This window comes from Argentina silus, assembly GCF_951799395.1.
Source record: "Argentina silus genome assembly, chromosome: 15".
NCBI classification, from domain to species: Eukaryota; Metazoa; Chordata; class Actinopteri; order Argentiniformes; family Argentinidae; genus Argentina; species Argentina silus.
The window spans coordinates 15,016,547-15,034,511 of NC_139669.1; the positions used below are offsets into that span (position 1 = coordinate 15,016,547).

Sequence of the window (17,965 nt, forward strand, 5' to 3'; positions counted from 1 at the left end):
GAAGTGGGATTTGCACATTTCTTCTATTGCTTTCATCTAATGTGGGACCAGACTGAATTTTGGTCTTCAGACTTTATTTAATTCCACTGAATATCCATGTGAAACGGTCGCCTCTAATGGAGAGGCACCTGGACCATTTAGAAAATAACCTGTCCAATTAGCATACTCTCTCTCCAGGGAGGTAGTGGTAGAAAGAAGGTGGGTAAACGCTGGACAACAAAGAAAGGTTTGAAACTAATGTTACTAACTTATGTTAAAATCTGCTAATTTTTGTAAAGTTGGATAAATGCTACTGTATTCACCCCTAAAAAAGGTGCGGAAATAGGGTTCATGTATTATGTATTTACCCTCAATTACATCCCTGGTCCTTTCAGAAAATATGGATAGTTTTGAGCAGCGCAATCCCATGTGCCCAAAAGTAAGAGTTTTGGACTACTCAAAGCAGTTTGGTCTTCTAATTGGTTGAAGGTGATCCAATTGCTGACAGTCTAATTTGAATAACGCCCTTCATTAACGACAAAAGCTAAACAATATTTAAATGGGGGCAGCTTCAGACTGACACTCAGTGGAATGAAACAAAGCCTGGTCCCAGGCTAGGTGAAGGCAATAGACGGCAGAAATGTGCCACTTCATCCAGTACTTCCTCGTTATTCTACTGCATATCACACGTGTTTAGAGTGGCACGTTGCAAAAACTTTGGTCTGGTCCCAGGCTAGCTTTCACCTGAGCAGGCCCTGTGTACCGTGGGTCACAGTATGATGCATGGTCTGAACTGGAGTGCCACCATAGAGGGCATAACAGGAGTGAGCTGCCAGGAGTACAAAGGCAGGCACAAAGTCACCATTTTTTTAAAAAGACATTTAGAATGTGCAGTACCACATGAAAATCTCTCAGGCATGTGTGTGGAGCATGGTCCAAACAGTACATAAACAAGCATTAGCTGACAAAAACCATTAGCTCACTTAAGGGCCGAGACTAATTTCCTTAGCTTTTTCTTAGCACTGTATTACAGCATTAGCTTAGCCTTGTGTGGATTAGCCTATTGTGTTGATGTTTTACAGTGCAGGCACCCCTACCAGATGTTGAATGAGAGACCATTTGCTCAGCCACAACAGGAACCTTCAGTTTGATGAAGTTGGGCACCATAAATCAATAGGGATGAGAGATGTGACAAGCAATAATAGGACACATTGACTAAAAAGATGAAGTATGATCATTTAGTACCCGCCACATTGCTTACCTTGTCAGTATGGCAAAAGAAAACACATGCACTGGAATTAATGGAGAACAACAATAAGCATGTCAATGAATGGAGTTGTTATTGTTTCAACAAACTCAATAGAGAATAGAGAACTACATTAGGGCCCTATTTTCCCTGTGCAAAACAGTCCCAAGCAGTGAGCAAAATTGCCCAAAATAACAGTAATGTTTTAAACAGTTGGAATTGGTACATACTCCTATGGGAGTTTTGAACACTGCAGAACACTAGTTTCTTAAAAACACTATTAGAGCCCAGGTACAATAGAGCTGTAGAGTTATTTCTTGCAGAGCTGTTTTGGAAAATGAGGCCCAGAGTACGGTAAATGGACTCCACGATAATCTAATAACTTTGTCATAATTAATTTGTTTTAGAGAGAGACGCTTGAGTGTTTTGCTGCTGTATCATAACGGCAGTTAACATTTCTCTCCAGCCAGCATACTGTTGGATGTGTACTGTTTCATTTCAGCATGGTAGTGGTTGACATTTTAAAAACACTTCATTTACGATGAGCTAAACAGTTAAACTTGTAGGGATAAGACAAAGCTGGGACTTCTAGAAAGGGTACTCATAATGTCCCGAATATATGAGCGCATTTGAAAAGGACTTTGAAGGCCTGGAGCCCTTATTTGTATTCCGGCAGAACCACGGGGTGACTTGAAAAGGTTGCGGAGGAAGTGAAAGTAATATTATTAAAACCTTTCATTTACACAAATTGATTTTTTTCCAGTGTCCATGCCTTTCTACAGTAGCCCCATTCAGATTCTCTTGTGGGTCATTTCAGATTTGTAAATTCATTAAGCTGTATTGCAATTTCCACATTAGACTTTAATGAGGTGGGAGATTATGCCATTAACCACATGTCATCCTCCTTCTTTCATCCACGATGGAAAAGCCACAAAGAAACAAAACAATTACCACTTTAACTACATCAAAAAAGATCCATTAGATCAAATGGGTCGGTTGCCATGGTACGGCCACCGTATCGTATATGGATGAGTGGGCATGTGGGCATGTGATAATACCCGCAGATGAAAAGATGCTTAGTTTAGTTGTGTGGTTCAAACATCTTCACACTCTCTCTGCATGAGCCGGCGCTTTATCTAGAGTATCAACTCAGCAGGAAACTTAGCAACATAACACAGCGTCTTGATTAGTAATGCAAACGTGGCAGACCGATTGGGAGAGAATAAATACCCGGCAGATGCCAGACTCGTGTGTGTATATTTGAACGTGTCTCCGAGGGCTGGCACGGGGGGGTAAAAAACGGTTCTTTTTAGAGAACTTTCCAATGCTCGTAATCTCCAAGCACAGATGTGAGTCTCCCTCGACGTGATTTAATTATCAGTTTAAGATTTCATTAGCGGAAGTCAGAGGCTTCAGCCACTGCCCCAACATTGATTTATCCAATCATATTCATTTGAAGCACTAACGAAATGTCCCGCCATCTGCTTGCTGTATCGTAGGCTGTGGCGGAGAGTGTGTGGTCTCTGTCCAACTCCTTGCGAACCGTGTCCCAAAAGGAAGATGAGAAATGTCCGCAGATGGGGCTCCTTTGATGAACCTCTTGCAAGGAGGAATTGCAGTCAATTAGACACCTTTCACAAGCCATTACTGATTTTATGCATAATCGGGAAGGAACTCATTAAACATGACAGTGTGTGAAGCTGCCAGCCCCCATGCCAGAAATTAAACTTTTGCCACTCTGTTAATCTCAGCCACTGGAGGAAAATGAGGGGGCCTGCTTTTAGACATGATCATCGAGGGGCTGCTTCGCCTCGATGCCCCATTAGCACATTCTCTCCAGGTATTTCACAGCCATGCTGCATTATGTACCTGTCAGTCATCCTCTTTTAGACCTCTGCAGAGGAGCATGTAGGCCACAATCATGGCCATGCAGGAGCAAATGCTGGGCTTGTTGACAACTTGATTGGTGTAATATTTTTATTCTTCTTTCTTTTTATTTCTTTTTTTTTTCATGCAATTCGAATCATTCAGCAAGTCAGTTCAAGTGTGTGCGTTGGTCTCGTAAGTTATCGCTATTACTACGCAAGCCATGTCAATCAATTATTCTGTCTGTGCTGATCACACACTACAGTATGGTCAGCCATTATACACATTAGACTTACTGTAACTGATGACACTCCTTAAGGAGGAATAAAGTTAATTGTCTGTCTAATTTACGAATCCACTTGGGCTCTTCATATCTTTTAATTTACTCAATTATTAAACATATTATTACTTAATTACCACTTTTAACCTCAGTACAATGTCGCCTGGAAAGGAATTTTCCACACAAGTAAAGTTAAGTGACCTCTATTAAAGTGCTGTAATGGGCTTTCAAAATGTGCAGCAAGAGAATCTCTCTACTTAGACTTGTTATAATTCACTCTTAGGCTGTGTGTGTGTGTGTGTGTGTACATGTGAGTGAGTGTGTGTGTGTGTGTGTGTGTGTGCGTGTGTGCGTGTGTGTGTACATGTGAGTGAGTGTGTGCGTGCGTGTGTGTGTGTGCGTGCGTGCGTGCGTGCGTGCGTGTGTGCGTGTGTGTGTGTGTGTGAGAGTATACTCTCACAATACCATTGTCTTTATTTAAATCTATAGAGCTGTTATTCTCCAGTTAGCCTTTCCAAATGGACTTGTTTGTGTTATTAGGAAACATTTGAGCCTCTGTTCATTTAGCCTTGGATCAGTGCAAAGCGATGTCAAATGATCATTCATCTCTTGTTCCATGTTGCCTTCTGACCTTGAAGTGCTTGCACAAAATCGACCCTCGGTCAACGTCATAAATACTGTATGTATGAACTTCATACGTTTGAATTAATTTGGGCAGAAATATTTAATACTTTTATTTAATAATTTTATTGCATTTCTGTGTGTGTTGGACTGCTCCCTTAAGGCAAATGCTAATCAGCTTATTTCAAACAGAAGTCAATGAATTAATCTGACAGAACGCTCTCTCGCTCTCTCGCTCTCTCTCTCTCTCTCTCTCTCTCTCTCTCTCTCTCTCTCCCTCCCTCAGTCCCTTCCTCCCTCCCTGCTGAGACTGATTAGTTAAAAACGGTCATGATAGGAAACATATTCTGTGCATATCATATAAAGAAAACTGAACTCTTTATTCACAATGGTTCACCTCTGAGATTTAGTCTGTCATTTTGCAGAAAATCAGACTAACAGTGTGTGTTATGTTTCATTTCATAACTTGGCCTTGCTGTTCCCAGTCATTTTCTATAGCAAGCAGGCTACAATGGCTGTCTCGTTAACAAGGTGTTTAGTAATGGTGTAGATGATTGACATTCTGTTATCTTCAGTCTATTGGGAAATTATGTCTTCTATGATGGAGAAGCAATATGTTATTGTCCTATACTTTCTTTGTAGCTGTCTTTCAGAATCACAATGGCCAAATCTATTTAGGTATTCAATTAAATTGTTGGATCAATTATGCTATGAAATAAAGCCTTGTGCCTGTTCTGTGAATGCATTGACGTCAGAAAAATATTTCAAAGTCACTGCAGGCAGTCTGTTAGTCTCACACACACACACACACACACACACACACACACACACACACACATATTCCCACCATGTGCTTTGTGTGGCAGAATCTTGTACTATTGTAATGGTGTGGGTGGTGCAGCCTTTGAATGAGCAAGATGGTAAAATGGTACTTCACCTATCCTTGGACCACATCGAGATCCAATCTGTTCGAGGTGAACCCTGTCAGCCAGGTGCAGGATGCCATATGTCCACCCGATTTAAAAGGGCAGGGGCCCTCACGCTTCTGGCACTTTCTGCAAGCCTCTACCCCTCTCTTGGGTGAGGGAGGGGGGAAGGGTGGGAGGGTCGTTTTTCATATTCGCATTTCATATTCAAAAAACCCCAAGCGGGTGATTGACGATTGTACTTCAATCTCAGGCAGACAGTGACTGAGAAGACTGTCATTAACTGTAGCTCTGAGGGGTCTGACTTGTACCCCTCCCTATCCCTTCACACCCTCATTCTAATTGGGTGTGCGTCCTCATCCCTTATTTGCTCTCCTTTCTCTCCCTGCCAGCGCCTATTGTTACAGGTTTCTTTTCCTAGTAATAAAGGAGGAAAGCAATATGAAAATGTAAATGGGATGCAATTTCGCTGATCAGATCCCGGCGTCAGGTTGTGATGTTGTCTCCAACTGTGTTGATGACACCTGTGTTTGCTGCAGTGTTTCACTGCACAGTGCCACAGCAGCATTGATCCGTCTGTCCCTGCCCTGGGGGTTGCCAGGAGATGCTTTTATCACAGATCTGCTCCTTGTATCAAATGTTTGTTTGCAATAGGTACTAGTGTGAGAGTGTACAGTGTACATGGCTGTGTGTGTGTGTGTGTGTGTGTGTGTGTGTGTGTGTGTGTGTGTGTGTGTGTGTGTGTGTGTGTGTGTGTGTGTGTGTGTGTGTGTGTGTGCGTTCGTGCGTGCGTGCGTGCATGAGTGTGTGTGTGCGTGTACAGCCTTTATTTTGGCAGGGAGTCCCAATCAAGACCACAATCTCCTTTAAAAGGGAGCCCCGCATACACATAATTTACAACCATACATCATATAAAATGACAACATGCCAAGCTAAGACTTTTGATGTTTTTGTCATAGAGGGTAGTTTGTGTGTGGGTACGTGTTTATTAAGCCTAGTGTCTGAGCGACAAGTCGAGGGGTGTGTTCGGTGGAAGAAATTGCACCCCCTGTGACAGGTCCATAAAGCTGCCATTCTGCCAACTCAGCATGTGTGGAGAAGACACTCACTCAATATGGTCAAGAATATTGGATCTGCAGATAAACCACCTCACTACAGCAAAACCGCCTCCTTGCGCTGGACGGCCGTTTGCCCTCAGTTCAAATGAGCAAGTGCAGCAAAATCACGACTCCATCCTCTGACATATTAGATTAACATGTGTTATTTGGTCCTTTGACAAGACAACCCACATATTTTGCGTTTGTATTCCTGTGTACAATATCTGGATATTTACCAGAGCGATTCAGGTTAACAGCAATTCCCAAAGGCTGAGAGGCAGTCTAGGTGGGTAGTATGAGGTTACAAGTCTACTTATGTAATCAACACTTATACTGTCAACATGTGTTCTGCACAGCAACATCTCTGTTCATGGTATTTGTGTGTTAGAGTAGAGCAGATAATTAGGTAATACATGAAGTTGCCCCTGTAGAGTGGCTGTGTTGTAACGCTGAAAATACTTTAACAACATTGTATTTACATGACGTAACATAGTAATTTGGTATCTATGGATTAGTATTGTACTACTGAGCTGTTTTTTATTATAATAACACAGGTGGAATAAGCAGCAGTGTTTATTCTCCACTACTGTTATAATGTACATTGCTACGTATCAGCATGTTGATACAATATCATTACAAGTTAACAACTTAAAGGCCCACGCCTGTCAGTTTCACTTCCTGGCTTTTCTTGGAAAAAATAAACACTTTATTTGACTATGGGCGCAGTGGGTGCTTACTTAAAAACAGGCTAGCCATGTCACACTTCAGAGCTGTATAGCTGTATGAAATGGCATACGTCACGGCACGTGGGAAATTGTTTTAGGGGGAGCTAAGAAAACAGAATGTATCGCCCAAAACACACATCATTTAACCGAAATGGCAATTCTCTGACTTGGGTAATTGTGCAATAACATTATGCACCACCAGGATGTCATATATCAGCTGAAATAATCAGCTGAAAATGTGGGCCGTGAATGTAAAGTGTGACCAAGAAAACCAACTAACAATTTGCTCAAGGTTATACATACCTGTGTTATGTCACCTTCGTAACACTCTCCTAAACGACTTAGTCGTAGTTTGAGGTGTGTTTGCCAGTTACCTTGGCCTACATAGAACTTTGATGAGAGAGGCCGAGCCAATGATGAGTGTCCTCTCCTCTGAGTCATTTCCTCCACCTCTATTGTAACTGGAAGGTGGTGATAACACTCTGCTAATGGCTCCACAGCCAGCCCCATTTTTCACTTAGTGGCGCGCGGTAGTGAGGTATTAATCTTAAACCATTTCACTTTTAATTTTCTGATTAAAAATGACTCCAGCTTCCCAAAGAGGGGCACTGTCACTTGCTGGCACGCGGGAAGGAACAACTAGGCTCTTCAGGCTTTCATAGTCTCTCTCTCTCTCTCTCTCTCTCTTCTCTCTCTCTCTCTCTCTCTCTCTCTCTCTCTCTCTGTCTCTCAATCTTTCTTTCATTGTCTCTCATTCTCCCTCTATTTCTTTCTCTGTCTCTCTCTCACTCTTCCTCCCTCTCAGTCTCTCTCTCTTTTTCTTTCCCTCTCCCTTAAATTATTCTCTCTCCCCATCTCTCCCCCCCCCCGCCCCTATCCCCCACCCCCATTTGAGGCTTTGTTTGATGAGGTGTGAGAAGCATGCACCACCATCGCCACCGCTGCCACCATACTATGAGTTGGGTTCAGGTTAACCGTAGCTTCATAATTCTAAGCCCTAACAAAACCCACAGAGACGGCTTGTGTGATATCACACCCTCTGCTCACCAGGGTCATTTGTATAAATCCCATATCTATGGTTACAGCGCAGTGGCAGCGGTTCTGGAAGACACACATTTTCAAAGTGAGCTCAGAGAAGCAGGCTAATGTAATGAGGATAAACCCAACTGCCAGATGACAAGGTAACAGAATCTATCATCGCACACATGCTACAGGTCCTGTGGGAAAACAAAAGTGTTGATCGATGAGTTGAACGCTCCGCCGTAATAACAACTTTCCCCATATTCTCATGTGTCGTAGCTGATTATTCAAATGTACTTCTACCCAATCAATAGAATTTGCAACCTAATCTTTCATCTGATTTAGTCAACCTGCCTCTGGTAATAATGATCATCGTATTAGCGCCAAGATTATTGGCTCGTCTATTGATTCATTTTAGTTTATCCAATCATGTTTTGGTGATGAAAAAATGTAATCCATCCATTTCAATATAAGTAAAAAAGAAAAAAATTATAAAAAAAGAAAAATCCTACTCGTAGTCAAGGATTGATTTCAAAAGTTACAAATCAATCATGATCATCAATGCATTTTTATATTCTACATTGACATTGAAGTTTTTGAGTTTCTGATTTATATTGACAACTCTGTTTTCTTTAGGGGAAAATGACGTGTAATTAGCTCCAGAACAACACTTTATACATAAAGCAAATACCCTGCTCAGCCCGTCCAAGTGCTGACACCAGCAGAAACATCACTCACACTGCAACAGGGGGAACTACCATAGAAGAGGACCAGCATGTCTAGTCTTAGTGAGAGAGATTATGTTTTCTTTGGCAGCACCTTGGTTCATATGCTGCTAATATTGTACCTTTTCAGAAAGCAGAGCCATGTTCCGCTATGCCTCTGATCTGACGTATTGGCCACTGCCCACCACCTAGACTCCACGGGGGCCAGGATGTAGGCTAGACTCCACCATAGGGGAACATGGCAGTGTTCCAAAGTGTGTGCTTTTCCACCCAAATGTAACCATTTTGTAAAGCCAATCTACGGAGAAGTGGGGAGACTCCCTGCTGTTACCGCCCATCTGCTCTCCGGTCGCTGCGGCTAGCGATCCACCTGGGACGAGCTGAGGAGACTCAGACTACCTAGAACTCCATCCAAGCCGCTGTCGCCCTGTTTACTCTGTGTCTTTGTTTGCATGACTACTGGCCCAGCCTGCACCAGACAGACCCGGGATTGAATTGTATTTGTTGTCTCTGGAATACTTGAACTGCGCTTGGTTAAATGAAATTGTCCCAAAAGTATATCTGCCACTCCAGACAGGCTCATTCAAACACTCACAAATATTTGAAGGAAAGCCTGGGTCTGGGCCCTCGCACATTGTGTACACAAGCCCACAGTATCTTAAGCTTCTGTCATGAGCTTCCAGCAATGTGTTACTCAACCACTAGTTCCTTAAGATAAGAGTAGCCTGTTTAATGAGGTATTTATTTTGAGGGGTGACTATTCAGTTTGCACTGAATCTTTTCCCGTCTGCTGTACGTCAGCTCCAGAACTTTAGCTCTTGACACCTCTTGGGGATAGAACGCGAGGCTGCTCCACAACTGTATTGCCGAAGTAAAGTTGTCCGCCACTAATCACATGCTGCCAAAAGAGATCCGTTTGAGTTGTAAGTTTGAGTTGTAAGTTTGAGTTGTCATCCTCTAGACTTCACCACATTTGACACAGTTGTACTAGTGTTCAGTGTTCAGTGTCCTTCCCCAGACTCTGGTCCCTTCGGGCCTGTCGGCTCCCCAGCAGTGGGATCCCAATGGGCGTCTGCGTGCTCTATGGTCAGGCAGAGTGAGATAAGCCTGTCAGATGACTGACAAGACCTACCAACCCTCGCCTCCACATACCAAGTCATCCCCAGCGGGTGCAAGCGATAGGGGACTCCCTCACGAGTCCTTTTAGACCAGAGGCTGAGACAGCACAACTTCCAATCAAATGAGTTTGTTCTATTCAACAAAGTAGTCATATGAGCACTTTCTGTAGTGATTTATTACAAGTTGTGGTGATTGGATAAGCACAGTAGCTACTGTATGGTTTGTCCTGCTTTTTGCTGCCGGAGGATTGAGGGGGAAAGTTTTTCCCCGGCGCAATAGGAGAAAAGTTGCACGATGCATTGCCATTAGTGAAGCGATTATGAGCTCTATGATTATGTTTTTTCCTCATCATCCCAACATTTCTTTTCCCCGCAGTCGGGGGTTTTCAGAATGGAGGGCAAGCCAGGAAGGGAAAAGATCTTTGCTGAATTCTGTGACTATTATAATGACAAAGTGTTTCAGAGAATGTAAAGACATTGCATATTTAGGTTTCCGCAGCCGTTGTTATCAGGTAACTCCCCAGATGAATGTATGCGCAGGGTAATGTTTATGCTGCCGGGCCTTGTGAGGCCCTACTTCCCCGGAAGAATTACTTAGAGCCATGCTCTAATGTGACTGCACAATAAGGGAGCCTGCTGTTTAGTGTGCTTTATGAGTACCGCAGCCAAAGCTCCCCTCATCACATGCATTGATGAAATAGTGCGCTCTTCTCAGCATTCCATTAGCTGCGGAAATATTGATCCCCTGTACTGTAATTCTCTATGCGTTTGGGAAGTTGTGCAATAAACATAATCTGTTGGGCCACCTAATTTTCGGCTTTGCGAGTGTGGATTGAGGCAGGGCGTCTCAAGCCATGTGATCGGTGTTATCACTCATCACTCATCTCCCCCTCCAATGCATTAGTGACATGGTCATCAAGCCACACTGAAACATGTGCATGAAAGTGCCTCATAGAAACTGCACAATCAGCGTACTTATGAGGTTGGTGAATATTTTATCGCATTGCCAGAAAAAGAAAAAAAAAAGGTTCTACATGAAAATTCATTGGGTGGATTGAATGTGAAGTCACTTTTCATTAAAGTGTGTGTGTGTGTGTGTGTGTGTGTGTGTGTGTGTGTGTGTGTGTGTGTGTGTGTGTGTGTGTGTGTGTGTGTGTGTGTGTGTGTTTGTTTGTTTGTTTGTTTGTTCTGGATAATGAGCAACTGTTCCTTGCAACAGTTGCAGTTATAAATGCTGATTCTTGCTCAAACATTGTGTTTACATCATTAACATTTAATGATGGTGCGACATGGATGTTGAGATTTATATTTGCACAGATCGCAACTGAATTGAATGTTGTTATAGGCTACTAATACATATTTATTTGTATTTATTTAGTATATTGTCTTAAGTTTGCCGATATCTACAGCAGAGGCTTTGAGATTGTTTAATATAATGAGAGGACAGTCCACAATATTTCAAATCATTTAAAAATGTTGTGTGTGTGTGAAAAGAGAGAGAGAGAGAGAGAGAGAGAGAGAGAGAGAGAGAGAGAGAGAAACAGACACATATTAATGAGATACAGGGAGATGGAGGGAGAGAGAGATTGAAAGTCCCCTACATCAGTATAACTCCTGTACCAGAGTGGTTGAATTACAGAGGCTTGTTTAAATTGTATGCTGCCCACCTCATGCTTTCAAGCTCTTAAATGAAGTGCTCACAAAAAACCATGCTAATTTCACAGCACTTCCAGAGGTATTGTGAGGACTGAGGACATGGAACTGACAGTCTGTCATCTTTTATCATAACTGGTATCTTCTATAGCTGTGCCCCAAGGTCTGCTTGCCCAGCAGTAGCACTCCACATGTAGCCCGCACTACATTTTCTACGAATAAACATCTTGCCAAAATGACGATTTATTGATTGGCGAAGTTTCCGCAGTCTGTAATGCATAAATAGGTCCATAAAAGATCATTTGGAGATTTATAAGTGGTCATAAGCTATAACTGTAAAGGTTGTTGCCTCCTTTGTGGAGCTGACATCTTAGCAATAAAATGCAGAGGAAGTGCAGTGTGCAATTTTATGCACAATGAAGGTTTGATTGTCTATTCGGCCAGAGGGTAACCTATTTGCATTGTATAGATCTGCGGTCAGGTCTTCTTCTTCTACAATGAGAACGATGTCACAGTCCCCATGAGGCGGGGGACAACAAAAGCTTAGTTACACAAGGCTCCAATAAGCCTCCAAGGTAATGATTTTTTAGGATCAATAACCATCTTTTGATCACTACTTGACCCAGACAATAATAATACTGCCAAATTGTTTGTTTATTAAATCAAAGCCATTCACAGGAGTTTGCTTCGGATCAGACACTCCGACCAAGGAACGTCAGTTCAGTCGCAATTACCTCCAAAAAATCACTACAAGTCACATTAAAGGCATTGATCACTTGCAAAGTTGCCATCTGCTTGGAATATCTTACGCTTGAGGAATGCTCTGCGAGGGTAAACACGTGCCCATTCTAGTGTTGAGTTGTTTAATTAAAAGAATAAATTAAGAAGCTCTAGTTCAGAGAAAGCAGTAGCAGTGCCTTACGTTGGTTGACTTGAGTTTGCTATGGAAGGAGGTTGTTATTTCAGTCATTGTTCGGGCTAAGTTCAGACACAAGGCAGACTATTTTTACATTTACTTTGAAGTGTTATGTGGTTCATTGTGCATATTTTTGCGTTTTGCACTTTAAAGAATGATATCAAATGCAGCTGATTAGAGCTGTAATTTGAGGACATAAGGAGCGGTGCATAAGCTTGGCCTGATGGTATTTGAGTGGTTCATCCACCTGTCGAGTGCTAACGCTCCCTCAGTGATTCAAATGACCTCATTACGATCTTAATCCACACAGGAGGCCTCCCCACAGCTCAGACCAACCAGAGACCAGGGGCCACATCCACCAGTGGAGATTAAGTAATTATCCTGGATCACTTCAGGCTTGGAAAAATCAGGTTTTTTATTTATTTAATGTAACTAGTGTAACTTATCAAGAGGTGAATTTCCATGGTAACTCGACAAGGCTCATTATATCTTGCCTAGAGCAGGTGACGGCAGAATCTTAATAACTAACTGAAAACTTTTGAAAAGACATTGACTCTTTGTCGTCAGAGCTCATGCTTAAAGGTGCAATACGTAGCTTTTTCCCCTTGAAAATGTCACTAAATAACCATGCTGATTCATTACTTATGATGCATTGGCATTGGCACCCGCTAGCACCCACTTGCTGTGGGTGTGTAATCTGTGACTTGCGTGTGTGTGTGGGTCTTTAGCTACCTACTGTCTGGGAGCCACAAGCATTTGTTAGTGCTGGGAGCTGACCAAAGCAACGGAAGCCTTTTGTATCATGTATTCTGATGATTTTTCCTAGTAAACATCCTGTTTGACATTACAGCCTTGTCTGAGTTTTATTCGGGGAATGAGGGGATTTATTTTAAACTCTGTGTTTAGCGAATGTGACTTTCTCCGCTGGCTGGCTCATTTCCGTGTCCATGTTTCCATGAACATTTCCAAACTAAAATAAAGACTGCATTTCAACCACACAGGTTCTTTGCTGCAAGATTCGCTGGATAAAAACTTGAAAATGATTGACAGATTCAGTTAAAAGTAGTTTAGTTGGGGAGGGAGAGAGGGGGAGAGAGGAGTAGACACTATTCTGAATTCCCATTGCAGTGAAAGGAGGGTGCAACCCTGCATACGGTGCATTTAACCATTGTCTAAACACTATTTTAGAAGAAGTAGAAGGAATCACATTAAACTATACCAGAACATAACTACAGTATAGCCATATTGAAACATGAAACCTACTGTAAAACTTACTCCAGGGAAGTTGAACTATACTGTCGTTGAACTTTGTAGGAATGTGAGGAAAAGAGTGTGTGTTCACGAAGAACAATGTTATCTTTGTAGACATATTTGAGACGTCCTTTGATTGTCCTTGTCTATTGGTGTGTTATGATGTCGGTGGCAAGATGATATCAAACAAGTACGTATCCCCCTGTCTCCAGATCTCTCTAGACCTTTGTGGATGCAAAAATACAACCCAAGCAGATTGTTGAACCTGACAAAGACGGAAACATTGCAAATGTTTCAAAGGAATCCCCGTTCCATAGTCATTACTAAAAAATACAATAGACAAAGATTAGGTAACACCTGTGACGAATAAGCAGAATTGGATGTGGAAAGTAATAAGATAACCAGTTCTATACAGAGGTCAGGGTCAATTGAATGCAGTGTAAAAGACAAGATGGTTCTAAACAGATTGTGCTTTGAAGTTAAAGGATGGAAGGAGAGCCTGCTTGGTGAAACAAATTCAGACTTCACTCTTCATTCTTTCATTGCTCCCACCATATAGACCCAGCAGAATTCCACTTCACAATACACACAGTTCTCCCCAGCCATGTCCTCTGGAGAGTAATGCATCACACACTGTACGTGTAGCCTAAGTACATGAGTATAAATATTGTCGTGAAAAACATGTTGTTTCACAAAGAGAGCTGTGACATGCAATGGTGAGGTCAAATACAGTACTATTTATTTTTAGCGTAAATGGTACTCATGGATTATCCCATAATAACATGTCTTGTTTGTCCTTGACTCTCATCACCAGGAGCTCTGTGCATAACCTGTTCAAAGTCTGTGTCTATTGCCTGTGATCCTGTTGCCTGTGATCAGACAATATTTTAGTCAGCCTACCATTGACATGGTCATAAACTATTATCAGAAATAAAGTATCAAGTTAATGTGTGGTTACTACTAGGATGTTGATGAGGTCTGTATGTACAAAATAATTTAATGTTGGGACCATATGGTGGGATGACTAGTAATAATAATAATGTAGAAAAAACATATCTGCTTTAAATTTCTGTGATTTAAAAGCTCTTCTTCTTCTTTGGCTTGGGTGTTGACTGGATGGTTCATGATATAATGTTAATCAATTTCTTATCTTAGACCACACAATCCTTAGTTTAAGGCAAAAAAAAACCTTTGCAAAATAAGCTTTTGCTCATGGGGAGGTGAGCCCCTGTCTTTCCAGTCAGGTCATTTCTTGATAATACTTCTGCCAATTTAAGGGGCCCACCTAGCTCAAGAGCTCCCCCAGAGGTCAAAAGTTCCATATAATAACTTTAAGTCTTAAAACGGCAGGCAGAATCCATTTGGGGCATGTAATGTTGGTGAAGGTGCATTGATGTGTCTCTATATTGTTACTCCTCTCCTGAGTAACACTGAGTTACTCTTCTCCTGAGTAACACTGGTTGCAATAGTGTCTGCTACTGTATGGCCTCTTTGGCAAAGTGTTGCTGATGTGTTGTTGTTTACAGACCTCCCATTTCGAGCTACTGTACGTGAGTACTTTATTTCCTCATTGTCTGTAAGTAGCCAAGTTAAAGTGCACAGGCCAACCCCTTTTTGATCCCAATAAAAGTGCTGGCTCATCCTCTCCATAACGGCTCAAAGAAAGCTTTTTAATTGCTTGACTTTATTCTCACTGTGAGATCAGTCAATGCCTTGAGTTGGGTGACGGGGGGAAAAAAGTCTATTGCTTTCGCAGCAGTGCACATAGCTGGCTCTCTCTAGCAGCGGTCCTTTGAGATGTTCCATATCATTTGACCACTTACTCACCCAGCAACTGTGACAACACACCCGCCTGGCATGTTTTGTCATGTTTATTGAAGGCCAATGGAAAACATCACACACGTTATTGCTCCAAAGGAAACATTTCAACACCCTGCTCCAGTGGTGTTATGAAAATTTTACTCTGAATCCATTTAAACATGAAAGATGAAACAGTTTCTGTGTATTGCATTAGCAAAGTGGATACAAACACACATTAATATGCTGAATATTGCAACAGGAGCTCTTCAATCCATGAGGGGGGAAAGAGTGGCGGGCTAACTGGTTCAAGGGCGGGAAATGATTTGGAAGATCTTAAATACTGTAATATTTGAGGATTTCTTAACCCCAACTTTAAAAGCTAAACATAATAACAATTTGATAGAGGAAGGAGTGATATAGGTTTTCTTCAGAGTATCGTGGGGCTGCTTTCTTTATTATTCTTGAGCAGAATGTACTTTTACAGATGAGTAGTATTTTTAAAGTATGATGAACATTTGCACATGAGTAGTACTACTACGCAGCTGTGGGAAGGGATGAATCCAGTGTGTTAACATGTGCAGTACAAACATTCTGCTTCCATGGCCACACTATGTTTGATGCATCACTTTGAAAAATATGAATGATTAAGGCCAAAGCAAGGCACCATACAAATATTATGTTAATACTTAATTTGGCTGTCCGTATGTGTGTTATCTCTCCCTCTCTCTGCGGAGAGTGGCTGTAGAGCTAAGGAAGGGGGGGAGGGGGGGCTGTGCTCTTAGGAGCAAGGTGGCGGCAGAGATAGGGGTCTGGCCGCAGGTGGACTGCCGCACGGGGGCCACAGTGCAGGGACAGCGGCCGGCGCGGAGAGAGGGTGGTCTTGCCGGATAGAGAATATTAAGTGGCTGTGGGTCTGCAGGCATGCGCTCGGGCTCCCTAGCTTGACAAGAATGATAGCTTTCATTTGCATGCTAAAGCTGCGGCTGTCCCCCCAAGATGGATGAGGGGTCCCTGTTTCATCCCTCACTCCCGCTGCTGCGCTTTCCTCATACAATGGAGAGACAAAATTAAGTGGGGGCCCAAAAAGATAAGAATTTTTATAACATACAATTTCTTCTCTCTCCTTGAATTGAAGGTTACTCTGAGGGTTTGGGGCCCTATTCCCATAGTGAATGGATCAAGTAAACTGCGCTCTGCTAGATATGCCGAACAGGGAACCTCGTTGCTGTTGGTCATTAGTAGTTGTGTGTAAATGCAGAGTCAACATTTTCACTGACTGGGCACTATAGTTTGAATATAGTCATTTTAATATACTCTACAGTACAGTGCTAACGTGATCTGAACTTTGCATACTACGAGTTTTGTCTTGAAATACTGCGCAAGGATTACGCGAGTCGTAACTACGGACATGGAGGAGGAGGGTTCTTGGAATGTAACATCCAATAAAATTGATGCTCTGGCAAAAGAGATAATGGTAACACAAAAACAGTATGCGTTGAAGAACTCTGTGGAGGATATGTGGAGCTTGTTATGGGTTTCTTACATTAGTTCAGTTCTATTTTACAGTGTGTTATATACTCTCTCTATATATATATACTCTTTTACATTGTGTTTACTGTGTGTTTGAGTGACATCTACAATACAATGCACTTGTTTATGTTGATTATCATTTTGTGGAGGGTTTTCTGCTCATATTATACTGTACTGTACAGTACATTAGAGTCACTAAGCATTGGCTTGTTATCTGTCTGCTTGACCTAATCAACCCTTTGACACTTGGTGAGAGAACCACCAGGGAACAGAAATGAAACATAAGGAGACCAGAAAAGAACCATGAATAGGGCAGGAATGAGAACAATTGGGGGGAACCGGAAAGAACCACGAGGGGAACAGGAAAGAGACCAGGGAACAGGAAAGAGACAGGGGAACAGGAGAGAGACCAGGGAACAGGAAAGAGATTAGGGAACAGGAAACAGACAAGGGAACAGGAAAGAGATTAGGGAACAGGAAAGAGACAAGGGAACAGGAGAGAGACCAGGGAACAGGAAACAGACAAGGGAACAGGAAAGAGACAGGGGAACAGGAAAGAGACAAGAGAACAGGAAAGAGACCAGGGAGCAGGAAACAGACAAGGGACCAGGAAATAACCAAGATGGGAAAAGGAAGAGCTTTTGGATGCATGTTTTAATGTACCTTTCTCAGAGTGTTCTAATGCACAGAATCCATTTCACCACTCTTAACTAAACTCTATGAATTCAAATGCGTTTAGTGCAGACTTTTTGGAGCATATCTCGAGGTGACTTTATGTAATTAATCCACTGAGTTTACACATTATCAAAGTGGACCATGATTATTCAACTCACTTCTGTATCCCACACTCTGCTAACAGTCTTGGTAATAAAACTCTCTTGAGGTCTGAAGTGTTAGGAAATTTACAAATGTTTCACTTCTGCTCTCAGACTGAGTTTGTGTGTGTGTGTGTGTGTGTGTGTGTGTGTGTGTGTGTGTGTGTGTGTGTGTGTGTGTGTGTATCTTTGTCTGTGTGTGTGCACATGCCCCATGCACCATGTGTTCATATACGTATGTGTGATAATATCCACAATATCTTTCAAAAAGATTACATTAGTGTGCTTTAGAATAATGTTATCCAATACTCCTCTCCAAAGTGCCTGAGCTCCCACAGGCTAACTGATTACATATCCTATAATGTTATTTAGAAATTATATTTGTGGAAGAGTTTTT

At 42.1% G+C, this 17,965-nt stretch overlaps 1 protein-coding gene across 1 annotated transcript in view; it reads left to right on the forward strand.

Moving 5' to 3' along the window:
* The window catches only part of il1rapl2 (interleukin 1 receptor accessory protein-like 2), a gene marked incomplete at both ends in the record, with an annotated part of 142,219 nt that overhangs the window by 95,049 nt on the left and 29,205 nt on the right, over positions 1-17,965 (forward strand). The gene's annotated exons all lie outside the window — the stretch shown is intronic.